This window comes from Podarcis pityusensis (genome assembly GCF_964106645.2).
Source record: "Podarcis pityusensis genome assembly, chromosome: 7".
Classification (NCBI taxonomy): Eukaryota; Metazoa; Chordata; class Lepidosauria; order Squamata; family Lacertidae; genus Podarcis; species Podarcis pityusensis.
In genome coordinates, this window is record NC_138031.1 from 14807147 (window position 1) to 14816836 (window position 9690).

The following is a 9690-nucleotide window of genomic DNA, read 5'->3' on the forward strand; positions in this document are numbered from 1 at the left end:
GAGTAAATGCTTCTTGAAGCACTTCAGGCAAAGTTTACTTTTTAATTTTTTTAAAGAATTGCTTGGAACAGTAAAAGTCTACTGTAATTCCTGATTTTACACAGCTGTTGGCAGAAATTAAAATGGGGGAGGGAGTGGTTTCTTCTCTACTTTTACACAGAATGATAGAAAAGTTGAGTACTATGTTGGAAAGCTGTTTCTGGTCAGGAAATGGAAAATTCCAGAATATGATAGTGATTTCCAGAATGCCTGAAAAAACCTCAATTCTATTAAATATAAGCTATAATTGCCGAACCCTCTTAGACATGTTCCAGTCCTGCTCGAACCAGAGGGGTTTAAGACAACCCAAAGTGGGTGGTGTCCTCTTCTTCTATGGCTATGGGCTTTTTAAAGGGTCAAGAAAACCCTCTGGCTTCTGACACCTCACTCTCGCATCAGCTATGGCTTCCATGCTTCATAAATCTCAGTTCCTCTGTTTCCCATTTTTTAAAATTATTGTTGTTGTTCTTATTGCCAGAGCAACAATGAATTTAAGCACACTGTATTAAAAATAGCTCAGTAATAGGAAACTTGGAATTTAGGACTATATAGAAGCATTTGAAACTGTGCTACACGAACAGCAACCAGACAATGATGTTGATGATCAGATTTCCTGTATCTTTGCATTTCTCTATAGCCCAGCTGTCTTGTTTGTGTATGTGGGGTGGTCCCAGTTGGGACTACAACTTCTTCTTTTCCTGTCCTTTCCTTTCAGCCATTTCCTCCCTAGAAACTTGCTCCCTCTCCTTTCTATTTTGTCCTGTTAGGGAACAATTATAGGTACCCACACGTTTCTCTTAATGGAGCAAATGACCACTTTGGAGCGTGTAGTGAGAAACCGCAATAGTAGGGTTAACTTACTCCAGTGCTGATGTGATTCAGGGACCTCTACTGACCACCCCATGGCATTTAAAGAAACTAATCATGGGTCCCCACCGTCTTGCGAACCACTGCTCCATCTAGCTCAGCTCTGTCAACTCCAACAAGCAGTGCACCTCCATAGACTCAGGCGGAGATGGTTCTCAGCTCTCTACTTGAGATTCCCTTTAACACAAGTTGACAGAAACTGAATTTGGGACGTGCAGAACTTATGCCCTGCTTGGGACCCAATGCATACCTGCCCACAAAAACTCTACAGTGGTACCTTGGTTCTCAAATTTAATCCGTTCCGAAAGTCCGTTCCAAAACCAAAGTGTTTTGGCGCGCTTTCCCATAGAAAGTAATGCAAAATGGATTAATCCGTTCCAGACTTTTAAAAACAACCCCCCAAAACAGCAATTTAACATGAATTTACTTATCTAACGAGACCATTGATCCAAACGAAAGCAATAATGTACAGTGGTACCTCAGGTTAAGTACTTAATTCGTTCTGGAGGTCTGCACTTAACCTGAAACTGTTCTTAACCTGAAGCACCACTTTAGCTAATGGGGCCTCTCGCTGCTGCTGCGCCGCTGCTGCGCGATTTCTGTTCTCATCCTGAAGCAAAGTTCTTAACCGGAGGTACTATTTCTGGGTTAGCGGAGTCTGTAACCTGAAGCGTATGGAACCCGAGGTACCACTGTACTGTAGGTACACAATCAATCAGTAGCTGAACTGGGTTCCACACAGTCACAAACCAAAAAAAAAAAAAAGCCACAAAAATGCAAAATAAATAGCAAAAACAGACAGACCTCAGCGTAACACTCAAAACGGAAGTGTGGTACTCAAATCGGAAGCGCAGTACTCAAAACGGAGCATGTTTGGCTTCCGAAAAAAGTTCACAAACTGGAACACTTACTTCTGGGTTTGCAGTGTTTGGGTTCCAAGTTGTTTGAGAACCAAGGTACCGCTGTACTACAGATCTGCACAACTCGTGCTCCATCAAGGTGTAAAAATCACAAGAGCAGCTGTGCTGGATCAAACCAAAAGCCCATCTTGTCCAACACTCTAGGGTCACAGTGACCCACAGGGTCAGATGACCACAAGAAGCCCCCAAGCAGGACCCTGAGCACAGTAACACTCACTCTACCCGAGATTGCCAGCAGCTGGCATTTACAGGCTTACTGCCTCTGACCATGAAGGTAGAACACTGTGTTTAGTAGACATAAATGGGACAATGCTAAAGCTCCTAGGTTTGTTGCCTGTTAAGGGCAGCAGAAATGTGCTGGGGTCTAAATCACCTGCCATGTATGGCTGGCATACAGCACACCGGGTCAATATCTGCAGAGTCCTGCTTTACTGAGGCTTTGGCCCTAGACACCTAAGTTAGCGTCTGAATAAACATGCCTAGGATTGAGCTGTGAATACCAAATCCAGCAAAGTTCCCGATTCCGCTTTCAGGATGTAAGAAAAGACCTGCTAGATCAGGCCAAAGGTCCAGCATCTTGATCTCACGGTCCCCCAAAAGAAGCCTGTTGAAAGCTTGCAAGCAGGACCCGGGTACAGTTTTCAACTGGGCAAAGTGGATTTGATAGCTGCAAACTGTACAGAGCTGTTCACGTAGAAAAGACAAGTCCTGTGCAACTCAAAAGCTAGCTTGATTGCATTTAATCCAAATGCTCCCCCTCATTTTTCCCATCACACATTTTTATTCCCCTTTTTTTGTTGTGGGGCTGGAAACTGCCCCCATCTAGCTACAAGGGTAAATTAACATAGCAAAACTGGGGTGAATGGTTGTATTAGCACCAATTACCACTACTGTGCATGGTCACAGAGTTTATTTTACACAAATTTAAGCTTTAACTGAATAGTCACAGACCATATTTTTTTGCAGGTCACTCATCACTATTTAGTAGGGACGCGAGTGGCGCTGTGGGTTAAACCACAGAGCTGATCAGAAGGTTGTGGTTTGAATCCCTGCGACGGGGTGAGCTCCCGTTGCTCGGTCCCTGCTCCTGCCAACCTAGCAGTTCGAAAGCACGTCAAAGTGCAAGTAGATAAATAGGTACCACTCCGGCGGGAAAGTAAATGGCGTTTCCGTGCGCTGCTCTGGTTCGCCAGAAGCGGCTTAGTCATGCTGGCCACATGACCCGGAAGCTGTACGCTGGCTCCCTTGACCAATAAAGCGAGATGAACGCCGCAACCCCAGAGTCGGCCACGACTGGACCTAATGGTTAGGGGTCCCCTTACCTTACCATCACTATTTGACCCCACTGTTTACATCCCCCCCCTTTATGCCCATGCATATATCAATCAACTGAGGACGACAAATTATACATTTGGAGTCTAGGCCATGAAAGCTGTTTGACAGTGGAACGGTCTCCCTTGAAAGGCTGTCGACTCTCCTAACTTGGAGGTTTTTAAGCAGAGGCTAGATGGCCATCTGCCATGGATGCTTTATTTGAGATTCCCGCATTGCAGGGGTTGGACTAGATGACCCTTGGGGTCCCTTCCAACTCTACAATTCTATGATTCTATGAGAGCACAGGCCGTAAGAACTGTAGATTCCTGTAGGGTGCAAAAAGATTGTTTGTTGTTGCTGCAATAGGATCACACCTGCTCTGAAAGCTGCCTGCTTCTTATTGCTCTTAACTGGCAAGTGCATTAGGATCAGCACAATTTAGGGTTCAAAACCTGAAGCTGCCAGAAGTACAACGTGCCCTTTCAAAGGAAAGACAAGATAAGCAACTAATGTACCCAGCTTGGCACTGAATTGCTCTAGCCGGCAAACAAAAGGCCATCGGGGAAACAAGTCTAGGGCTCCGAACCGGCTCACATGGCTTTGAAGTCAATCAACCAGGTGGAACTTCTCAGCAAATCAAAACTTCACTTCCTCAAAAAGCAAGCCTCTCCCACAGCACTTTATCTCAGGGGTTGGGGCAGCCTTTGTTGTCGTCTTTTCTCTCTCGCTCTCCCCAGTGAGAAAGGAAAGGAGCAAGTCCAATTCGAATCCTATGAAAATAAAAACTGATGGGGGGGGAGGGGAAGGTTTTTTGGGTGGGGGAAAGGATAGACCTGGAAGTCTCTCCAAAGGAAATGTGGAATGATGACCAGAACACCTTAACATTTCCCAGGATTGTGGAGATCTTTGGAACAGGATCAAATCAGAAGTAAAACCAACAACGGTTACGAGTAACCTTCTTTTTTCCCCATTTCGGGTTTTAGTTCGGTTTTTCAACAGGGCGTTGGAATACACCAGGCGTTTGGCAAGATTTATATTTTTTTTATTTCTTAGCAAAAAAAAAAAGAGGGGATGCGCCAAGAAGAAGATCGCCCCTCCCCACCCGCTATCAGAAGATGGGGTAGTGGTGGGAAAATTTGGGGGTGGGGAGGAGAGTTAGCCCGACGCGTTATGCTATGCAAGCGTGGCTTCTACAGAGCCATTATTTCCTATTAATGGGGGGGGGGGGGATACAACGTCTTCTGTCAATTTACAGATTTTTTTTGCGGGTTTGCAGCGGGGAAAGAAAGAGACTGCAGCCCAAACGCGTCATGGTGCCTGCATGAAAGACAAATCTGGTGTGTGCGTGGAATTGCAGCCCAAATCTGTGCTTGTTCGGAGCCTGGAGGGGCTAACGCTCCCCATTCCCGCCCCCTCCCCACCTTAAAACTCTGACCCCGTCTTCCAGGAGGCGCGCTGGGAACACGAGGGCAAAGGCGTCCGGCCCCCACCCGCTCCACCAACGTTGCAGTTATGGGGGAAAGGAGGGGGCGGGGGTGTCCGTCTTTCTCCAAGCCTGGATTTCCAAGATCGCCTTCCTCGCCTCTACGTAACGCCTTCTCGAAAGCGGACGCCATATTTTGTGTGGCTGATGTCGACATAGGGAAACGTAGACATATTTTTTAATGTATTTTTTTAAAGAAAAAAACCCTTCGCCTTCTCTCCTTTTTTGCTCCTACCCCCCCCCGCCCGGCATGCAGCCCCCTCCTCCCTTAAAACAACAACAACAACAACTTGAGATCGGCTTGAAGAGAGAGCGAAGGGCCTCCTTTCCAATACTCGTGTATGTTTTCCTTTTAATCCGATCTTTTGCTACCTTCCTCGCAATCTTTCCTCTCAACGCCCCTCCCTCCCTGCCTCCCCTCCCCACCCGCTCTCAAGTCCTCTTAACAAAACGGGAGCTTTTTTTTTCCTCCCCCGGAGGAAGAAGCAAAAGTTAGGTCCGAGTGGCTTGCCCGATCGGTCGGGTTTACAGGGCAAAAGCAAAGAGCATCTTAAGTCCATGTGGCAAAAAGATTTAGCAGCGGGGTTGTTGGTTTTTTTTTTTGCAAAGAACCGCACTTCCTTGTTCCTTCTTAAAAACAAACAAACCAAAAGCCTAATGATAATAATAGGGGCGGAGGAAGGGAGGGCGAACGTTGTTTTCTTTTGCTTTCTTTCTTCCTTCCCCTTCCTTACCTGCGATCAAAGCTTTGGAACGCCGAGACACGGAACTTTCCCCGGGAATGGAACTCTCGGTGCGCGTTCTAGAACGCGGGGGAGACAGTCCGGGACTCTCGGTTTTAACACTCGGCCCACCGCACCCCCGCCGCGAAAAAAAAAGCAACCACCACCACACTCACGCACACACACAAACACTCACGCACACACCAAAAAAACCCCCACAACCCAGTAGCAATTTTGGGGGGGGGGGGAAATAAATTAAATTAAAAAAAAAAAAACCCTCTCCGATCGGTGGTGGTGATCTACGCCAAAACCCACATGATCTCTTACGTCAGCTTGCGTATTTGCATACGATACAACCCGCGGCTCTTCTAGCAGGGTCCCTCGATTTGGGACAAAGTTTTCATTCTCTTTCTTGTTTTTTTCCCCCCAACGTGAAAAACCTGCAGCTACTTTCTCTACCCTCCTTCCAAAGGTCCTGCCTCCCTTAAAAAGCATGCCTTCACCTTCTGTTAATTAATCAAATCATATCTTCATTCTGTTCACATGCGGGATGTTTTTGGTTTTTTTTGTCTCCGCGTTCTTTGTTACGTGCATTTTGCTCTTAACTTTAATACAGTGTAATGAGAGAAAAAAAGACGTTTAAATTTGCTGGCGGGGGAGGGGCGGTCGGAAGAGAAGGTTGCCTCTAATAATATCAAGGATGCTTTATATTTATATATATAAAATCAATGCTGCAGTCTTTCTTTGGTTACTAGTGCATGGTCCGAGGCTGCAAAAAGCGCTTACTCGAGAGCAACTTCCATTCTGGGGTCGCGCTGCAGCCTCACGCGCGATGCGTGGGGAGCAACCCCACTCGAGCTCCGTGGGACTCCACGTGCATGCTGAACTCTGGAGAAAGTCCTCGCTTCGTTCCATGGGTCTTGCTCCCTCGTAAGCGAGCGTGGGACTGGAGCCTTCGCACCTCGATCTTTTGTGCACGTTTGCAGAAAGGAATCAGACTGCTTATGTAGAAATATGTGGAACACACTTGTTCGCTTCAATGACCTCAATGTAGCTGTGCGCTATTATCTCCTCCGAAAAGTCCCTCCGGCCTCCCCTGCTGTTATTCCCAAAGTACAGCAAGCGCGCAAATTGTCATAATGGACCCGGACCACTTTCTCATCCGCGCCCCCTAACTTCTCATTGCAACGCCGGCGCAAAATGTTTCTGAATTACGCACGCGCGCACAGGTCCCCAAATCCGGACGCTGGGTCCCTAGAGAAATCAGAGGGTGCAAAACTTCCTAAGGAAGAGACCATTGCTCCTTTTCCACACACCTCACCCCCCCCCCCAAATAAAAACCATTCGGAGCCTTCGATCCTATAATCAGAAGTCCGGGGCATTCAGGGGCAGATCCCAGAAGTTTAGCTGAAATCAACAGAATTTGGGGCTGGCTTTACGGTCGGATATCTTGCTAATCGCTACCCCTGGCGCCGGTTATGCTGTCGGATATTCCTTTTAAATGGGGGGGGGGGGAGGAGGAGGAGGAGTCTTTCTTACGCCCAGGAAGACTCCGAAACAGCTGCATCCTGTCCTATACAGTAATGTGAACCCAGTTAAGTTTAAGCCCTGGCCATTATGATTAAGACCCTCTGCCCTGTGATTAATGGACAAATTAACGCGCGCGCCCCACCGCACCAAAAAATTAAATAAATCAAAAAATCAAAATCCCTTTGCAAAGGCTCTGGTGGGTGAGATGTGGATTATTTGGGGGGGGGGGATGCACTGAGATGGCAAAATCTGAGAGTCCAAGAAAAGCGTAAAAGCTGCTTGCGCGCACAGCCTCAGGCCGTGTAACAGGGCGGCGCGTAATTGTGTGTGCCGTCACTTGTTCCCTCCCCTCTGATCTAATTTTAATTGTTTAAAAAAAAATATCCCAAGTCATTGGAAGAAATAGGCAGAGAGTAAGCCCCAGCCCCAGCCCAGTTGCTGTTCCACGTTCATTGTTTCATTGCCGTGCTTCAAATGGAAATGTGCGTGAGGGTGCGGGGAGAGGGAGACTAGGCGCATCTGACTGGCGTCCCCCGTCTATCTTCTGCAAAAGGGGAAAGTTCGAAGCGCGGCTGGTGACTTCGACAAACTCTTGATCGCGGCCACGCGGGAGCTGCGAGAAGAAGCCGTCCTGAATGAATCTGATGGTTGAGGAAAGAGGAAACGCTGGGCTGAGCCTGTCTCCCGCGTTGCTCCTTTAGGTGGTGTTTTGTTAGCTTTCCCTTACCTCCTTTTCATTTGTTTGGAAGGAAAGAATGGAAAAAAGCTCCCGACTGCCTTGGGGAAAGGAGGAAATCGCTCCGGAGGAAAGTCAAATCCATGGGGTGACTCTTAACAATCGCTGGCTGCTCATGTCTTGTAGATTGACAGATCCGCCTGATTTACATCCCTGTAGAACAGCGGCCATTTTATATTAATAGATAAATATACTTTATGTGGTGCCAGACCATTTATCCATCAGGGGCAGTTGTTGTTCTCCTCCTCCTCTCCTTGTGTCTCCTCCCCCACCCACCCCCAAAACCACCCAGGCTGCTATAACAGCTGCCCAAGAAGCCAGCTGGTGTAGTTTATCCTAGAATAGAAAGTGATGGGAGACACTTCTTCACCTGCTGCATTTCTGCCTGTCTTGCACAGCGTTTACACTGTTCTATGCATTACCTTACGGACGCGGGTGGTGCTGTGGGTTAAACCACAGAGCCTAGGACTTGTCGATCAGAAGGTTGGTGGTTCGAAACCCTGTGACGGGGTGAGCTCCCGTTGCTCAGTCCCTGCTCCTGCCAACCTAGCAGTTCGAAAGCACGTCAAAGTGCAAGTAGATAAATAGGTAACGCTCCGGCGGGAAGGTAAACGGCATTTCCATGCGCTGCTCTGGTTCGCCAGAAGCGGCTTGGTCATGCTGGCCACATGACCCGGAAGCTCCCTCGGTCAGTAAAGCGAGATGAGCACCGCAACCCCAGAGTCGGTCATGACTGGACCTAATGGTCAGGGGTCCCTTTACCTTTACCATATGCATTACCTTTTTTGCTGAGGCACACTCCATCCCACCTGAAATTTGGCATGGGAATCTGTCTCATTTAAAAGTGCAAGGATATTAACAGCTGAGATCACAGAATTGTAGAGTTGGAAGGGACACCTCATCTAGTCCATGGGTAGGCAAACTAAGGCCTGGGGGCCAGATCTGGCCCAATCGCCTTCTAAATCCAGCCCGTAGACGGTCCGGATATCAATGTGTTTTTACATGAGTAAAATGTGTTCTTTGATTTAAAATGCATCTCTGGGTTATTTGTGGGGCATAGGAATGCATTCATTTTTTTTCTTTCCAATACATAGTCCAGCCCTCCACAAGGTCTGAGGGACAGTGGACCGGCCCCCTGCAGAAAAAGTTTGCTGATCCCTGAATTCTACTCCAACCCCCTGCAATGTAGGAATATGGAACTGTCCCATATGGGGATCAAACCATTGACCTTGGTGCTATCAGCACCTTACTCTAACCGAGTAAACTAGACCATTCTCATAATATTTTCTCACGATTTTGGAAAGGTTTTTCTTTTTAATGTAGAACTCATTTACTGCCTCACTTGTCCTAGAGAGCAAGGTTCAATCTACTAGACAAGCAGTTGGGTTTTTACTGGTAACAAGTAGTGTTTTAAGTTCCTTGGCTGGCTGGCTTTTCGGAGATTCTCTCTCTAGAGAATCTGAAAAACGGCCCGCCTATCAGAGTTGTTGCGAGGATGTGTTAAATATTTTGCAGATTTAAAGTGAGTAGGTTGCAACAGGTCTATTGTTGTTGTTTAGTCATTTAGTCGTGTCTGACTCTTTGTGACCCCATGGACTAGAGCACGCCAGGCACTCCTGTCTTCCACTGCCTCCCGCAGTTTGGTCAGACTCGTGTTTGTAGCTTCAAGAACACTGTCCAACCATCTCGTCCTCTGTCGTCCCCTTCTCCTTGTGCCCTCCATCTTTCCCAGCATCAGGGTCTTTTCCAGGGAGTCTTCTCTTCTCATGAGGTGGCCAAAGTATTGGAGCCTCAGCTTCAGGATCTGTCCTTCCAGTGAGCACTCAGGGCTGATTTCCTTCAGAATGGAGAGGTTTGGTCTTCTTGCAGTCCATGGGACTCTCCAGAGTCTCCTCCAGCACCATAATTCAAAAGCATCAATTCTTCGGCGATCAGCCTTCTTTATGGTCCAGCTCTCACCTCCATACATCACTACTGGACTCCATGGACAAAGGCAACAGGCATATAACAGGTCTATTACTGATCTGCATAAAATGTTACCTTTGCGTGCATTTGCTGAGGTTTGTGCTGCAAAATGCC

At 47.4% G+C, this 9690-nt stretch overlaps 1 protein-coding gene across 3 annotated transcripts in view; it reads right to left on the reverse strand.

Moving 5' to 3' along the window:
- Positions 1-6007, reverse strand: part of ZHX2 (zinc fingers and homeoboxes 2) — a 54755-nt gene extending 48748 nt beyond the window's left edge. The window contains exons 1-2 of one of the 3 annotated variants that reach the window (XM_081012612.1): positions 5358-5636; positions 901-1083 (exon numbers count right to left, since the gene is read on the reverse strand). The gene's annotated coding sequence lies outside the window, so the exon portion shown is untranslated. Of the gene's footprint in view, positions 1-900; positions 1084-5357; positions 5637-5672 lie in introns of those variants that run through there. The other 2 variants (XM_081012613.1, XM_081012611.1) reach the window with 2 other exon arrangements.
- Between the last annotated feature and the right edge of the window lie 3683 nt (positions 6008-9690).